The sequence below is a fragment of the Dendrobates tinctorius genome, unplaced genomic scaffold, assembly GCF_039654945.1.
Source record: "Dendrobates tinctorius isolate UK_male_01 unplaced genomic scaffold, ASM3965494v1 ptg000019l, whole genome shotgun sequence".
NCBI lineage: Eukaryota > Metazoa > Chordata > Amphibia > Anura > Dendrobatidae > Dendrobates > Dendrobates tinctorius.
In genome coordinates this window covers 24,126,027-24,143,997 of record NW_027361687.1, presented here as the reverse complement: position 1 = coordinate 24,143,997, position 17,971 = coordinate 24,126,027, and positions in this window count along the sequence as shown.

The following is a 17,971-nucleotide window of genomic DNA, read 5'->3' as shown; positions in this document are numbered from 1 at the left end:
GGGTAGCTAAGTGACACGCGGCACTTAGTATCCCGATATTTACCTTAGCTACCAGCTCCCAGCTCCTGCTTAGAGCGCTGGGAGCCTTGCTGATCGTTGGCTCCCGCTGCCACAGCGATGCGCGCTGGCCAGCGGGAGAAAAAATGGCTCAGGATGATCCTGCACGATCAGCGATACCCGGCAGGGGGCCCGGTCGCTGATGTGTGTCACACACAGCGAGATTGCTGTGACGTCACAAAATCAGCGATCTCGCTGTGTGTGACGGGGCCTTTAATCACCACTGGAGGAGAGGAGAGTTAGATGTTTTCTGGAAGATGGAGAATATTAAATAGTTTCTGTTGTGGGTGTTTGGTTCTGTGGTGTGTAATGTTGAGTATATGAAAAAAGGGAGAAAGATAATCGCACAATCATTTTAACATATAAAGTTTTAAGAATAGATATGATCAAATATTATAAAATTCGAATTTGCCACATTTGACTTATTGTTTCCCAAAGATGTAAACCGCAAACTACGGCTATAAACCGCAAAATACGATATACAGTGGGGAAAAAAAGTATTTAGTCAGTCAGCAATAGTGCAAGTTCCACCACTTAAAAAGATGAGAGGCGTCTGTAATTTACATCATAGGTAGACCTCAACTATGGGAGACAAACTGAGAAAAAAAAATCCAGAAAATCACATTGTCTGTTTTTTTTTCATTTTATTTGCATATTATGGTGGAAAATAAGTATTTGGTCAGAAACAAGCAATCAAGATTTCTGGCTCTCACAGACCTGTAACTTCTTCTTTAAGAGTCTCCTCTTTCCTCCACTCATTACCTGTAGTAATGGCACCTGTTTAAACTTGTTATCAGTATAAAAAGACACCTGTGCACACCCTCAAACAGTCTGACTCCAAACTCCACTATGGTGAAGACCAAAGAGCTGTCAAAGGACACCAGAAACAAAATTGTAGCCCTGCACCAGGCTGGGAAGACTGAATCTGCAATAGCCAACCAGCTTGGAGTGAAGAAATCAACTGTGGGAGCAATAATTAGAAAATGGAAGACATACAAGACCACTGATAATCTCCCTCGATCTGGTGCTCCACGCAAAATCCCACCCCGTGGGGTCAGAATGATCACAAGAACGGTGAGCAAAAATCCCAGAACCACGCTGGGGGACCTAGTGAATGAACTGCAGAGAGCTGGGACCAATGTAACAAGGCCTACCATAAGTAACACACTACGCCACAATGGACTCAGATCCTGCAGTGCCAGACGTGTCCCACTGCTTAAGCCTGTACATGTCCGGGCCCATCTGAAGTTTGCTAGAGAGCATTTGGATGATCCAGAGGAGTTTTGGGAGAATGTCCTATGGTCTGATGAAACCAAACTGGAACTGTTTGGTAGAAACACAACTTGTCATGTTTGGAGGAAAAAGAATACTGAGTTGCATCCATCAACCACCATACCTACTGTAAAGCATGGTGGTGGAAACATCATGCTTTGGGGCTGTTTCTCTGCAAAGGGGCCAGGACGACTGATCCGGGTACATGAAAGAATGAATGGGGCCATGTATCGTGAGATTTTGAGTGCAAACCTCCTTCCATCAGCAAGGGCATTGAAGATGAAACGTGGCTGGGTCTTTCAACATGACAATGATCCAAAGCACACCGCCAGGGCAACGAAGGAGTGGCTTCGTAAGAAGCATTTCAAGGTCCTGGAGTGGCCTAGCCAGTCTCCAGATCTCAACCCTATAGAAAACCTTTGGAGGGAGTTGAAAGTCCGTGTTGCCAAGCGAAAAGCCAAAAACATCACTGCTCTAGAGGAGATCTGCATGGAGGAATGGGCCAACATACCAACAACAGTGTGTGGCAACCTTGTGAAGACTTACAGAAAACGTTTGACCTCTGTCATTGCCAACAAAGGATATATCACAAAGTATTGAGATGAAATTTTGTTTCTGACCAAATACTTATTTTCCACCATAATATGCAAATAAAATGAAAAAAAAACAGACAATGTGATTTTCTGGATTTTTTTTTCTCAGTTTGTCTCCCATAGTTGAGGTCTACCTATGATGTAAATTACAGACGCCTCTCATCTTTTTAAGTGGTGGAACTTGCACTATTGCTGACTGACTAAATCATTTTTTTCCCCACTGTATATGAAATATTCATCTGCAAAAATTGCTACCTTCCTTTTTTCATACCAATTTTTGCAGATGAATATTTTTATATATTCATTAGATAGCGGTCACCCAGGCTTCCAGGTACCATTTTACTTCTCAGACAAAGTACTGTTTGTCACGCCGTTCCGACATACTCACCCGGCCTCTGCTCCCACTCCGTTTCTGCATACTCACCCAGCCATTGCTCCCACGCCGCAGCCCCCCACCTCCCGACAGCCACAGCAGTCACCTCTGACAGGCGCGCGACCGACGGCGTCTCTGCATGCAATGCGCGTGCGCCATAGGCCACGGCCACGCCTCCCTTCTGCTTCTTGTGCTCCGGCTATGCCCTGACCCGGAAGCACCCCCTGACCAATGGCAGACTAGACAGGGGCATATCAGGCCGCTTCCCCTGAGGGAGGCGCCTGATCGTTATGTTTCCTAGCACACTGGGCCCCACTTCTTCGTGCTCTCTCTGCAGTCTCTCAGTCCCGTTCTCGTGTGCTCCCTGCAGCAGCCTCGCAGTCCTGCTATCCGTGTCCTCTGCTGCACTCCAGTCCTGCCTCCGGTGTTCCTGTTCCATACTGCTCCAGTCCTTCCTTCGTACTCCAGTCCTGCCTCCGGTATTCCTGTTCCATCTAGCTCCAGTCCTTCCGTCCTACTCCAGTCCTGCCTCTGGTGTTCCTGTTCCAACCTGCTCCAGTCCTTCCGTCCTACTTCAGTCCTGCCTCCGGTGTTCCTGTTCCATCCTGCTCCAGTCCTTCCTCCTACTCCAATCCTGTCTCCTGTGTTCCTGCTCCAGCCATCCCTCCACGTTCCAGTCTACAGTCTTACTCCACTCCTGTCTCCTGTGTTCCAGCTCTGTCCTGTCATCTACACTTCAGTCCCACACTCCTACTCCAGTCCATCCTGAGCCGCCCCTCTCGGTACCGGCTAACGTGGTACTCGAAACCCTGGGCCTGCTCCTAATGGTCACTGTATAGGGGTCGGTTCCACCTGGCAGCTCGCCCGGGGCCCCTCGGTGCCACGGCCCAGAGGGTCCACTCCTGAAGATTCCGGCTCCAGACCAGCCACGCTAACACTGTTGAACGTGGAACTATGTTTTCAGAACCTGTGGTTATCTGCTCTTGCTTTCATTGACTGTGCCTCTTCTGCAAACTTTATTGATTCTGGACTGGTTCTTAAATTAGGATTTAGGGACAGTTAGATTGGAAAAACCTGTCCAGCTTGTTGCTACTGACAAAACACTGTTAATCCAAAACTTTGTCCAGCTGTTAATGGTGGAATTCACACTAAGAGTAGGAACGTTCCACTCGGAGTTCATCTTCTGTTATGTCTTGGATAATTTACCGGCTGGGTTGGTGTTGGGGTTTTCTTGCCTGCATGTTCATAATCCTTTTATTGATTGGTGGCAAAAGGATATTGTTAAGTGGGGCCCCGACTGCCATAAAAAGTGTCTTTGTTCTATGCAAATTTGCTCCGCTAGTCTGGAGGGTCTGCCATGAAATCTGAAAGATTTTGGAGATGTGTTCTCAGAAAAAGAGGCAGAGATACTACTTCCCCATCATCCTAATGATTGTACTATTGATCTTATTCCTAATACTAATTTACCTGTAGATCATCAGTACAATGTGTCAAGACCTGAACGGACTGCTATTAAAGAATATATAAATGAAAGTTTACAGATGGGTCATATCCATCCTTTCTCTTCGCCAGTAGGTGCTGCATTCTTCTTTATGAAAAAGAAAGATAGTGATCTCCATCCTTGCCTTGATTTCTGTGAACTAAACAAAATTACCGTTAAAAATACTTACCCACTTCCACTCATCCCCGACCTATATTATCAGCTTACTGGGGCCAAATGGTTTTCTAAACTTGATCTTAGAGGGGCTTGTAATCTAATACGGATGCGGGAGGCTGATGAGTGGAAAACAGCATTTTTAACATCTGAGGGTTTATTCGAGAACCAGGTCATGCCTGTGGTTTAACCAATGCACCTGCTGTCTTTCATGTCTGACATTTTTTCAGATATCATTGTAAGGTTTATTGTGGAATACCAAATTAGAAAAGTGTACTTTCTCTGTTCAAAAAGGTAGAATTAGACCTACCGGTAATTCAGTTTCTAGGAACTTCCCTCAACAGCATAGGAGGTTGTCTCCACACCCTAATGGGGGACAGGAAACACAAAGAGGTTAAAAGCCCCTCCCACCTCCCATACATCAGTGATGTACAAATCGAATTACCGGTACGTCCAATTCTACTTTCTCTAGTCAACTTCCATGACAGCATAGGAGGAATACCAACCAATTCTCCACTGGGGGGGGACAATGGCCTGAATAACTTTCCGGCCAAAGGCTAAATCCCTATTGGACAGCAAGTCCAATCTATAGTGTCTGGTAAAGGTGTGAAGTGAGGAACAAGTGGCAGCTCTGCAAATCTGCTCGGTGGATGCGCCAGCCCAGGAGGTCGAGGTGGATCTTGTAGAATGTGCCTTAACCCCAGCAGGGAATGTCATATTCTGGAATAAATATGATTCAGATATAGCCCTCTTGATCCAATTTGCGATGGTGCTCTTTGCCACCTTCCTACCCCTATTTCGACCTGATGGATGAACAAACAGATTCTGATCAATCCTCCATGACTTTGTTTGCTCCAGGTAGTACAAGATCGTATGTCGCACATCGAGAGTATGAAACTCCTCTTCCCTTGCATTTGCTAGATTATGGCAAAAGGAGGGGCGTATGATGTCCTGTGAACGATGGAAATTGGGCACTACTTTGGGTAGAAAGGACAGATCAAGATGGAGAACTATATAATCCTCTCTGATTATTGGATACGGTTCTCTTATAGACAACGCCTGTAGTTCCCCTAAACGTCTTTCTGTAGTTATAGCTACCAGGAAGGCTGCCTTGAATGCAAGAAGCTGAGGGGTGCAGGAAGATAAAGGTTCAAACGGAGGTTGTGTGAGGCCCTTGAGACTATGTTTAGATCTCATGGGGGATAATAGACTGCTTTTTGGGACACCGTCTAAGGGCTGATACCATAAAACTTTTAATCCAACGGTGGTTAGCTAAGTTCTGATCAAATACAGAGCTTAGGGCAGAGACCAGAAATTTAAGGTACTAGGCTTGATTCTTAGCTCTAACCCCCTTTGTAAAACGTCCAATATCTGAGATAAATTGGGGTGGAATGGGTCTGGCGAGTTAGGCATGCACCAGGATGAAAACCTTGTCCTTACTTTATTGTGAATTGCATTGGTGACTGGTTTCCTGGACATCTGTAAGGTGGTGATTACCTTGTCCGACAGCCCCTGTGCACGCAACACCTGGGCCTCAGTAACCAAGCTGCTAATTTCAGCCTTAGAGGATTTGGATAATACCGAGGTCCCTGCGAGAGAAGATCTGTATTCGGCGGTAACTGGATTGGTCCATCCACCTGAAGATCGATAACTAGGTTGTACCAGCTCCTTTTGGGCCACATTGGAGCCACCAGGATGGTTGGTACTTGGTCTTGCCGGATCTTCTGCAGAGTCCCTGCCAGCATCGGAATCAGAGGAAATGCATATGCCAACTGGACGTTCCACTGCTGTGCAAAGTCGTCTACTTCCCTGGATTTGTCCCTGGGATTCAGGGAGAAAAAGTCTTTGACCTGCGAATTTTGCTCTGAGGCGAATAAATCGATCTCTGGCAAAACCCTTCTTGCTACCAGCATCCGAAAGACCTCCTGATTCAGGCTCCATTCTCCTGGTTGTATATGTTGTATATTCTGATTACTCAGGAAGTCTGCCTGCAGGTTGTGGGACCCTTTTAGCTGGACAGCCATCAGGGAGAGAAGATGTCTTTCTGCCCAACAAAATATTCGGTTTAATATGCTTTTTAAGCTGTCAAACTTTGAGCTCCCCTGATGTCTGAGGTGAGCTACCATGGTTATGTTGTCCGAATACACCCTGACATGACAACTGGTGACTAGGTTGCCTGCTGCATGAAGGGTCTCCTCCACTGCTTTCAGTTCTCTGAAATTGGATGACCTGGCACTTGTCTCCTGATCCCAGTGTCCCTGGAAAGGGGTGTGAGATACCATGCCACCCCACTCTCGCTTGCTGGTGTCAGTTGTTACCGTAACCAGAAGTGACTGGGACCAAGCTACTCCCCTACGAAGATTTTTGGGGTTCAACCACCAAGCTATCGAAGCTTTCACTCGTCCTGGGGTCTGAACCCTCCTGTTCAGAGAGTTGGGTTTCCCTTACCAGGTCCTGAGAATGTGGGCTTGCAAGACCCTGGAGTGAGCCTGACTCCAAGGTACTGATTGAATGCAGGCAGTTATGGAGCCTAGTACAGACATTGCTGTCCGGAGGGTGGGAGACCTCTGTTTCTTGAACTCTGAGATTTTGGTCACCAGAGCCAGGTGATGATCCTCTGGTAAGAAGGACTTCTGCTTTCCTGAGTCTAGTAGTACTCCCTCCCAAGAATCTTCTGTTAGGCGTCGGGTCTCCTCCTCTGCATAGGAGGAATCCCAAGCCTTGCTTTCTGTGGTCTCCCATTCAGTCCCGACAGCAGAGAGTCCTGCTCAGCAGAGACGTCGATCCCGGCGTCTTGCTCAAGCTAGTGCTGTCAGGTTGGTTGCTGCTGCCATCCCTGGTTCAGATATGGCAACCTGCACTAGCCAGCAGCAGCAGCTCCTGGGACCAAGTCCTTCTTTCGGTCTACTGAGCATGCCCGTGGGACGACCTCTCATTGGGGGTCGGAGGTCACATGCTCAGGTCCTGTTGCGGCTCCACTTGGACCACTAGGAAGGTCCCGGAAGGCTGCGGCTATAAAAGGTTCGCATGGCCACCCGGCCATGCGCTAATATAAAATGGTAATCGTGTATGCGTGGATGTATGCTTGATTCTGGTGAATGGCTCATTAAGGTCCCCTCCCTAGTGTAGTTGCATGTGTTGGGTGATTGAGTAACTAGCACCATACTGTGCCATCCAGCACTAGGCATGATAGTACAGCGTCTACATCAGCGTCCGTCAGAGCGGCGCCGTGTGCAAATAGTGTACTTTCCTGATTCTAGGGTGGCTAGTGGCGTCCACCAGAGCGGCGCTGTATGCACATAGTGCGGTATTCCTTTGTTTGCTTTCCTTGGCACCACAGTTGCGGCGCCGACGATAGTGGGTCTAGAGGAACTCTAACCCCTTGTCCTTGGGGCACGGTCTTGTGACCAAAACATTAGCGTTCTCTTTGCAGTACTGCGGCCCTGTGACGCAAAAGGGTTCGCCTCATATACACTGGGTGAAGTTAACCCACGTGTTAATGGTATACCGCCATATACTGTCCATCATTACCTAGCAGCAGGTTCCATCTCTGCATGGTGAACCCCAGGCTGTGAACGCACATCTCCTTTCATATTATTTGGTGTGTTCCACCAGCCCTAACACCTTCTTGTTGTGAATAGTTGGAGTTCTGACTTCTTTAGATTTGGGAGCCACTCCAGGGATTGTAGAATGTCTAGTGACCTCAGTACATGATTCCTGAGTGTTTGAGCAGATGGAACTATGATCAAAAGATCATCCAGATACGGCACAATACAGATGCCCTGTCCCCGGATGTAGGTCACTGCCTCCGACATTATCCTGGAGAACACCCTTGGCGCTGACGAGATGCCGAAGGGGAGCACATTGTAATGGTAGTGCCTCACGTGCTGGTTTTGTAAGACTGCGAACCTCAGGTACTTCCTGTGGCGAGGGTGAATTGGGACGTAAAAATAAGCATCCTTCAGGTCAATGGTCACCATAAAATAATGGGGTCCTATCAGTGGAATTGCCGATTTCACTGACTCCATCTTAAACCTTCAGTATTCAATATGACGGTTGAGACCCTTCAGATTTGTTATAATGCGCGCATCTCCCAAAGGTTTCTTCACAACAAAGAGGCGGGAGTAGTGACCCCTTCCCCACTCGTCCATGGGCACTGGAGAGATTGCCTTTGACTTTAGCAGATCCTGAAGACCTGATAACAGTAGGTCTTGGGCTCCTTGGGATGGAAGGATGGAGGCCTTCCCTGATAACATCGAGGACCCACTGGCAATTGGAAACGGCCAGCCACTGATGGAAGAAGTTCGAAAGCCTCCCCCCCTTGGCATCGGAGTCATTGCTTGTCCTGGTGCTGCTGTTGGGGGCCAAGAATGTTCTTGCCTTTTCCCTTAGCCTAGCTCCACCTCCCCGTCTTTCCTTTACCCCTTCGCCTAAGGGGTCTGAGTCAGAGAGGAAAGAAAAAAACACTTATGGGCAGGCTTCTATTCAAGAAGAGCCTTCTTTTTGTCTGTGGCCTTTTCTAGTATGTCATCAAGGGCTGGACCAAAGACATATTCACCTTTGAAGGGGATGGAGCAAAGATTAACCTTGGATGTGCCATCCCCACTCCACATTTTATACCACAGGGCCCTCCTCGCAGAGTTGGACTGGACCAAAAACCTAGCAGCGATACAAAACGATTCGGCAGAGGCATCCGCCAGGAATCCAGTTGCATTTTTAAGCAGCGGAAGGGAGTCTAGTAACTCCGCACTCCGCACTCTCCCCTGAGAGATATGACTCTCCAACTGATCCATCTACTGAAAGAGGGATCTGGCAGCACAGGTGGAAGCTATATTTGTCCTAAGTGAGGAAGTGAAGGTTTCCCAGGATTTCTTCAGCAGACTCTCCACCTTCCTATCCATAGGGTCACTGAGTTGGGAAGAGTCCTCAAAAGGGAGTGTGTTATGAGCTCATTTTCTCCTTCACCTTTGATGTCCGATGAACTCCCTCTGCTGGTGAAAGGAGGTAGTAAAATTGATTTGGATGGGAAAAACCTGTCATCTGAACTGGTGGAGTGTGATTGGACATCCGGAATCTCTGAGTGGATATAAGGACGCCGACGCCCTGCTGGGTTGCTGGTGATCCTCTCTGCTCTGAGCTCTGGCCTCCAGTTTAGTCCTGTCTACTAAAGCTAAGTTTTTGCTCTGCTATTGTTCCATGAGATTTTGTCTGGTTTTCTTAGTGTTTGTGTTCAGCCAGCTCTGGTTGGGACTGGCTGAACTTCATTTTTGTCTCTGATCAGTTGATCTCTTTGCTCTGTTTTCAGAATATACCTGAGTGCTGATATAGTGATTTTGAAGTCTAGTGACTTCAGGGCCTTTTTCTATCAGACGTGTTGGACATTATTTTTGGCAGGGTTTTTGCGTGATTGCAGACAGTTGCTTTTCTTTCCTGTCCTATCTAGTTAGTGAGGGCCCCATCGTTTGCTCAGCCTGTCTTTCTGTCTGTGTTTTCATCTGTTTTCACCGTCAATACATGTTGGGGGCTGTCTATTGCTTTGGGGTCTGCTCTGGGGCAGTTTAGATTTCCCCTTTCTTTCTTTAGGTTTATTTAGTTCTCCAGCTGTGAACGAGGTGTCTAGGACCACCGTAGGAACACCCCACGGCTACTGTTAGTTGTTGTGAATAGGATCAGGGGTCTGCAATCCGCTAGCTACCAACCTCTCCGGTTTTCTGGACTTAGCTTGTATTTTTATTTTTTCCTCCTCCGGTGACTCATTCATAAGAGGAGTACAGTCTTTTTAGCTACTCTTGCCCACTGTACATCTACTTTGGGATGTCTCAGGCAACCGATTTACCTTCTAGAGGGAACCTATGCTTAAGTTCCGAGGGGGTACTCAGCCACTTTTCTGGAAACTCCCACTCTTGAGAGATCATATTCATGATGTTCTCATGGACCGGGAACCCAATCTGCCGCCACACCTTCAACCCTCCAAACCTTTCATCTTGTACTGTTTGGGGAACCTGTACCTCCTCCAAGCCCATGGTGACCGGACTCCGCTAATTAATTCCTCCATATATTCCGTGGAGAAAAAATATTTTTTAGACTCAGATATTTTATGGGATGAGGATTCCCATTTTTTTTTAAAGCCGAGCCATTAGAGTCCACGGACTCCGAGTCAGAGTCCTCAATTTGGAGCTTCCTTTTCTTAGGGGAAGAAGGTCCCGGAGAAGGAGGGGGAGGTGTAAAGGCAGCCAAGGAGGATTGCACCTCCTGCTTGACCAAGGTACGGATTTCATCCAGGAGAGAGGGATGCTTGACCCTAAGCACCTTATCCGCACACTCCTGACAGTTTCTTTTCCCATCTAGATGGAAGCTTCTTGATGCAAAGGGCACATTTAAGGACCTTCTTAGCTGGGTTTTTGTGGGTAGACTTGTCTCCCTAGGAAGAGAGGGAGAGAAGCGTAACTAACAGGGAACCCACTCACTTCCCTGACTTGGTGGTTTCCTTCATTGGAGACTGCCCTTCCTGTGGTTGTTCCTTCCCGGGGAAAGACCTGGCTGGTCATTGCTTGCGTTGAGAAACACGTGATGGTGTCTTTGCGGCTTCTGTTTTGCATGTTTTGCATATTTCCCATAAGGGATGGGGGCAGTGCTCTAGAATCACTGCGTTGAGAAACACGTGATGGTGTCTCCGCAGTGTGGGATGTTGATCTCCATGAGTTCATTCATCCTCAGTTTCACAGTCTTTTACTAGGCATTGCTCCTACCAGCCAGTTTCCTACTCCACACTGATGAGGGGCAATACCCCGAAACAGCTGTCTGTGGATGGATACCATGTTTTGGCATAGGTGGTTTCCTTCATTGGAGACTGCCCTTCCCGTGGTTGTTCCTTGCCGGGGAAAGACCTGGCTGGTCATTGCTTGCGTTGAGAAACACGTGATGGTGTCTCCGCGGCTTCTGTTTTGCATGTTTTGCATATTTCCCATAAGGGATGGGAGCAGTGCTCTAGAATCACTGCGTTGAGAAACACATGATGGTGTCTCCGCAGTGTTGGATGTTGATCTCCATGAGTTCATTCATCCTCATTTTCACAGTCTTTTACTAGGCATTGCTCCTACCAGCCAGTTTCCTACTCCACACTGATGAGGGGCAATACCCCGAAACAGCTGTCTGTGGATGGATACCATGTTTTGGCATAGGTGGTTTCCTTCATTGGAGACTGCCCTTCCCATGGTTGTTCCTTCCTGGTGCCTTGATCTGTGACTGGGAAGTGCAGGACTTTCTCCAGGTGTCTTGCGTTCTGGTGATTGCCCAGCTACTTTACTGAGCTGTCTGCCCCTGATCCCTTCCAGACATAGTTTGTGGTTCTTGGTGAGTGTTAGCCTGATTCTATTGCTCCGAGTTCTGATCTTCTGCTGCCTGACCCTTGGACCGTGTTCTGATTATCCCTTTGTCTTGTCCTTTGGCTTTTCATCCGTAATCTCTTGTCATTGACCCTGGACTGTGACCTAACTTACGTCTTCGGCTTTACTCTTGGCTATGTACGTACTCTGTTGGTATTGACCCCGGAACGTCTGACTCTTCTGCCTCACGGTCTGTCAGTCGGTAGTGACTAGCGTCACAGTCAAGCATTTTTTTTTTGCTTTGTTAGCTTTTTTTTATATACAGCTACAACATTTTGATTGCTTTTTACCATAATTTTTTAGGGAGGTGTTGCAGCCCCAAAAATGCAATTCTTGATTTGAGATATTTTCTTACTATGACATTTACCATTAATTAACCCCCTTCCTGACCTGTGACACAGCGTATGCGTCATGAAAATCGGTGCCAATCCGACCCATGACGCATACCCTGTGTCATGAATTCAAAGCCCCCCCTGCGGGTTGGGTGACCGGGGTCAATGAAAGGTTACCTGACCCGCAGATACAGGGGGCTTTGTAATTCACCACAGGGGGTGTGGCTTCACCCCCACATGGCTACGATCGCTCTGATTGGCTGTTAAAAGTGAAACAGCCAATCAGAGCGATAGTAATATTTCATCAATGATCATTTCAGTGATCAAAATGAAATGAAAAGTAAATGAACCCCCCGATTATCACCCCCATAGGTAGGCATAACTAATAAAATAAAGAAAATATTTTTATTTTTATTTTTCCATTAGGGTTAGGGTTGGAAAGAGGGTTAGGGTTAGGGTTGGAAAGAGGGTTAGGGTTGGAAATAGGGTTAGGGTTGGAATTAGGGTTAGGGTTGGAAATAGGGTTAGGGTTGGAAATAGGGTTAGGGTTGGAAATAGGGTTAGAATTAGGGTTAGGGTTGGAATTAGGGTTAGGATTAGGGTTAGGGGTGTGTTGGGGTTAGGGTTATGGTTAGGGTTGGGATTAGGGTTACGGATGTGTTGGGGTTAGGGCTGTGGTTAGGGGTGTGTTGGGGTTAGGGTTGGAGTTAGAATTGAGGGGTTTCCACTGTTTCGGCACATCAGGGTGTCTCCAAACGCGATATGGTGCAACCATTGATTCCAGCCAATTTTGCGTTCAAAAAGTCAAACGGTGCTCCCTCCCTTCCAAGCCCCGACGTGTGTCCAAACAGTGGTTTACCCCCACATATGGGGTATCAGTGTACTCAGGAAAAATTGCACAACAACTTTTGGGGACTAATTTCTCCTGTTACCCTTTGGAAAATAAAAAATTGGGGGCTAAAAAATTATTTTTGTGGAAAAAAAATGATTTTTTCATTTTCACGTCTCTGCATTATAAACTTCTGTGAAGCACTTGGGGGTTGAAAGTGCTCACAACACATCTACATAAATTCCTTGGGGGGTCTAGTTTCCAAAATGGGGTCACTTGTGGGGGGCTTCCACTATTTAGGCACATCAGGGGCTTTGCAAATGTAATGACGACCGCAGACTATTCCATCAAAGTCTGCATTTCAAAACGTCACTACTTCCATTCCGAGCCCTGACGTGTGCCCAAACAATGGTTGCCCCACACATATGGGGTATCAGCGTACTCAGGACAAACTGGACAACAACTTTTGGGGTCCAATTTCTCCTGTTACCCTTGTGAAAATAAAAAATTGCGAGCTAAAAAGTCATTTTTTGAGGAAAAAAAAGGTTTTTTATTTTCATGGCTCTGCGTTACAATCTTCTGTGAAGCACTTCGGGGTTCAAGGTGCTCACCACACATCTAGGCAAGTTCCTTACGGGGTCTAGTTTCCAAAATGGGGTCACTTGTGGGGGGTTTCCAAAGTTTAGGTACATCAAGGGCTCTGCAAATGTAACATGATGCCCGCAGACCTTTCCATCAAAGTCTGCATACCAAAACGTCACTACGTCCCTTCCGAGCCCTGACGTGTGCCCAAACAGTGGTTCCCCCCCACATATGGGGTATCAGCGTACTCAGGACAAACTGGACAACAACTTTTGGGGTCCAATTTATCCTGTTACCCTTGTGAAAAAAATTGCGGGCTAAAAATCATTTTTTTTGAGGGAAAAAAATGATTTTTTATTTTCACGGCTCTGCGTTATAAACTTCTGTGACGCACTTGGGGGTTCAAGGTGCTCACCACACATCTAGATAAGTTCTTTGGGGGGGTCTAGTTTCCAAAATGAGGTCACATGTGGGGGGTTTCTACTGTTTAGGCACACAGGGGCTCAGCAAATGTAACATGACGCCCGCAGGCCATGCCATCAAAGTCAACATTTCAAAATGTCACTACTTCCCTTCCGAGCCCCGACGTGTGCCCAAACAGTGGTTCCCCCCCACATATGGGGTACCAGTGTACTCAGGACAAACTGGACAACAACTTTAGGGGTCCAATTTATCCTGTTACCCTTGTGAAAATAAAAAATTGCCGACTAAAAAATATTTTTTTTAGGAAAAAAAAAGATTTTTTATTTTCACTGCTCTGCATTGTAAACTTCTGTGAATCACCTGGTGGTTCAAAGTGCTCACTATGCATCTAGATAAGTTCCTTAAGGAGTCTAGTTTCCAAAATGGGGTCATTTGTGGGGGAGCTCCAAAGTTTAGGCACACAGGGGTTCTCCAAACACGACATGGTGTCCGCTAACGATTGGAGCTAATTTTAATTTCAAAAAGTCAAATGGCACTCATTCCCTTCTGCGCCCTGCCGTGCGCCCAAACAGTGTCCCCCCCCACATATGGGGTACCAGCGTACTCAGGACAATCTGGACAACAACTTTTTTGGTCCAATTTCTCCTGTTACCCTTGTGAAAATAAAAAATAGCGTGCTAAAAAATCATTTTTGAGGAAAAAAAATGATTTTTTATTTTCACTGCTCTACGTTATAAACTTTTGTGAAGCACTTGGGGGTTCAAAGTGCTCACTACACATCTAGATAAGTTCCTTAAGGGGTCTAGTTTCCAAAATGGTGTCACTTGTGGGGGAGCTCCAATGATTAGGCACACAGGGGCTCTCCAAACGCGACATGGTGTCCGATAACGATTGGAGCTAATTTTCCATTCACAAAGTCAAATGGTGCTCCTTCCCTTCCGGGCCCTGCCGTGCACCCAAACAGTGGTTTATGACCACATATGAGGTATTGGTGTGCTCAGGAGAAATTGCTCAACAAATTTTAGGATCCATTTTATCCTGTTGCCCATGTGAAAATGAAAAAACTGAGGCTAAAAGATAATTTTTGTGAAAAAAAAGTACTTTTTTTTTTTTACGGATCAATTTGAGAAGCACCTGGGGGTTCAAAGTGATCAGTATGCATCTAGATAAGTTCCTTGAAGGGTCTCCAAAATGGGGTCACTTGTGGGGGAGCTCCAGTGTTTAGGCACACAGCGAGTCTCCAAATGCGACATGGCAAGCGCTAAATATTCCAGCATATTTTCCATTCAAAAAGTCAAATGGCGCTCCTTCCCTTCTGAGCCCTGCCGTGCGCCCAAACAGTGGTTTATGACCACATATGAGGTATCTGTGTACTCAGGGGAAATTGCCCAACAAATTTTAGGATCCATTTTATCCTGTTGCCCATGTGAAAATGAAAAAATTGATGCTGAAAGAAAATTTGTGTTGGAAAAATTAAAATGTCCATTTTTTTCTTCCACATTGCTTTAGCTGCTGTGAAACACCTGTAGGGTTAATAATCTTCTTGAATATGGTTTTGAGTAGCTTGAGGCGTTCAGTTTTTAGAATGGTGTCACTTGCGGGTATTTTCTCCATATAGACCCCTCAAAGTGACTTCAAATGTGAGGTGGTCCCTAAAAAAAATGGTTTTGTAAATTTTGTTGTAAAAATGAGAAATCGCTGGTCAACTTTTAACCCTTATAACTTCCTAACAAAAAAATATTTTGCTTCCAAAATTGTACTGATGTAAAGTAGACATGTGGGAAATGTTATTGAGTAACTATTTTGTGTCACATAACTCTCAAGTTTAACAGAATAAAAATTCAAAATTTGAAAATTGCGAAATTTTCAAAATTTTCACCAAATTTCTGATTTTTTCACAAATAAACGCAAAAATTATCGACCTAAATTTACCACTAACATGAAGCCCAATATGTCACGAAAAAACAATCTCAGAATCGTTAGGATGCGTTGAAGCGTTCCAGAGTTATTACCTCATAAAGGGACACTGGTCAGAATTGCAAAAAATGGCCAGGTCATTAAGGTCAAAATAGGCTGGGTCATGAAGGGGTTAATTTTATATTTTTGATAGCTTGGACTTTTACAGATGTGGCGATAACAAATATGTTCGTATTTATTAATGCGGGAAAATAGGAGAGAAATTGGAAAGCCTTTTTCTCCCCATACTTTTAAAAACTTATTTTATTTTTTGGTCCCTATGGTGAGTGCATTAAATTGTATGGGGCCTGGGGGAGTGCATTATACTGTATGGGGTACATTATACTATATAAATGCCTATTGGGAGTGCATTATACTGTATGGAGGCCTATGAGGAGTGCACTATACTGTATGAAGTACTATGGGGAGTGCATTATATTATTTGAAGGTTATTTAGGGTGCCATCATACAGTGTAGGGACTACAGTGAGGGAGCCATCATACAGTATAGCAGCTAATGTGGGGCCGTTTGACTATGACCAGTATGTCATATGTCGGTAAAAAGTTAAACAGAAGTAAAGGTAAAACATATTCAAAAGAACAGCTATAAAACAGGTAAAATGTATAAACTTTACATATGAAGTCTTGATTGCTATCAATAGGCAACTCCGAGATTGACAGCTGTGCAGAACCACCAGGCACCTTTGGATCTGATTTTTGCATCCCAAGGAGGCGTTTGCATATCGATTAACACTAGAACTACTGATGGAGTCATTTTGACTCCTTTCGTTTTTTATTTCTCTTCTGTGACTACATTTTTCAGAATTCTGGCTTGAAACTCGGTGACTTTTCCTCAAATATGATGTGAAAAAAGATTTTGTGAGAATAAATAATTTTGGTGAAAAATTTGCGCGTTTTTTTCAAAATTTACCAAGAACTATTGAAGGGAGTCATTTTGACTCCCTACTATATTTTGAGGTCCTTTTGTCACTAAATGTTGCTATAAAGTTTTGTGCATAATTTTTTCACTCTGTCTTATTTACCCTGATGTTCATATAGATGTAGTTCAATTTACATGTCAACTTTTCACATTTTCCTTGTGTTTTACCTGCTTGTATTACTGTGTAATGCTGAACAAAATAGCTTGTTTACTCTAGGCTCTTATCTTATGCTAATGAAGGGTGGTGTTTTTCTAAGGTCCTAGCAGGAGACAGTATTCTGGATAGTAACTTTACTTTCAGTTCAGCTGAAGAGACAAAGAGAACAGACGCAGACATAGGAGCTCTGAAGACTCATACAGGTATGAATTGTTATGAAATAGTTTAGCTGTCTGTCAACTGATTCAGCCCACCTACTTTTGAAGGTGGCAGAACAGTTATTATTTCTTTTAGTTTTCATTTCATTTCTATTTTTCAGCAGGGAACTATATAGAATTATGGAATTTGTGAGGAATATGGAGAGAAGACGTTTGATAAAGCCTCAGGATATTCTGGCTACTTTGCAATCCATACCGGAGGATGAATCCGAATCCGAATTGCAGGAACATGTATTTGATTCTGACAGTGATGAAGATTTCATTCCTCAGAACATATCAAGTGAATCTGAAGACTCAGAAGGAACAAATCCAGAAGGTAAGTAGTTATGTGTATTTATTTGTTCTTCCACACACTGAGTTAGGGCCTGTGCACACTAGCAGAATTCTGGCTGAATAGCCATCTGGATATTCTTGCCGCAATACAGGCCGTACCTGCCTGCTCATGCCTGAAGCTCCGCTCCGAACCCCGGGCTGGAGCCACTGTCAGGGACAGAGCAGCGCTTGCTTACGCGCGAGCACGGCTCCGTCCCAGACAGCGGCTCCAGCCCGGGGTTCGGAGCGGAGCTTCAGGTATGAAACTCCGCTCTGTACCTGTACCAAAAAATGTCACGCAAGGCATTTTTGCAAACGCTTGTGAGAGAGTTGAGTGGTCCTTATGTCACAGATAGGGAAAAGGGTTCCACGTCCCAAGTTTCTACATGCTCAGAAGTGATGGTTCAAACAAAATTTTGCCAGATCAAAGAAAAGTGCAAGAAAAATAGATCTGTCGGCAATTGTAAGACTTGTGGTAAGTCTTTGTGTGGGCAATGTACTGCCATAAATCAAAGGCAATGCCTAAAATGCGAAACACCAAATGTTTAGAAGGTGAATTCTGCGCCATATTTTCATTTTTATGCTCCTCCACCTACATTTTCTCTGCTTTTTGTTCTTCAGTTGTTGTTTATATGTGTGCACTTGAATAAAAAAAAATGTTTGAAAAACGTCTATTATAATTATTGTTATTTTCTGTAGAAAAATAAGAAAAGCAGAAAAAAAACAATCAAAAGCATTACTGTTGGATCTCACAATAATAATACATTACAAAAAATATAATTATTAATAAATAACCACAAATGAAACTCTAAAAATAAACGAAAACAAGCAAGGAGTCAAAATGACTCCTTTCAGTAGTTCTAGGCGGGGTCACGAGTCCAGTAGTCCT